This window comes from Pteropus alecto, unplaced genomic scaffold (genome assembly GCF_000325575.1).
Source record: "Pteropus alecto unplaced genomic scaffold, ASM32557v1 scaffold71, whole genome shotgun sequence".
Lineage (NCBI taxonomy): Eukaryota > Metazoa > Chordata > Mammalia > Chiroptera > Pteropodidae > Pteropus > Pteropus alecto.
This window is the reverse complement of record NW_006433024.1, coordinates 1332912-1333298: the sequence shown is the minus strand read 5'-3', so window position 1 is coordinate 1333298 and position 387 is coordinate 1332912.

Genomic DNA, 387 nt, shown 5'->3' with positions numbered 1-387 from the left:
TTATTATTTTTCTTTAGAGGAACACACTATGTGCTAGATGTGATGATTAGCATCTTATATACGTCATTTCCTTTAGTTCACATTATGACTATTTGAAATCCCATTTCACAGATAAGGAAACAGACTTAGAGATCTACCTGGATATGCCCTTTTCCCGGCACTGAGAGCATCTGAGAAGGCTTTGTGGAGAAATTTGCCCAAAGCCTTGAAGGATGGTAAGATTTTGATTGGGTAGGAAGAGAAAACCACATATCATTGTTTCAAGAAAGACACACAAGAAAGAGCAAAGGAAAGGTTTCTGGAATGTGTTTGTAGACAGTGATGGTGTAAGAAAATGGTTTTACTCAGAAGCAATAAGTTAAAACAAGCAGCCACTAAGCAAAACAT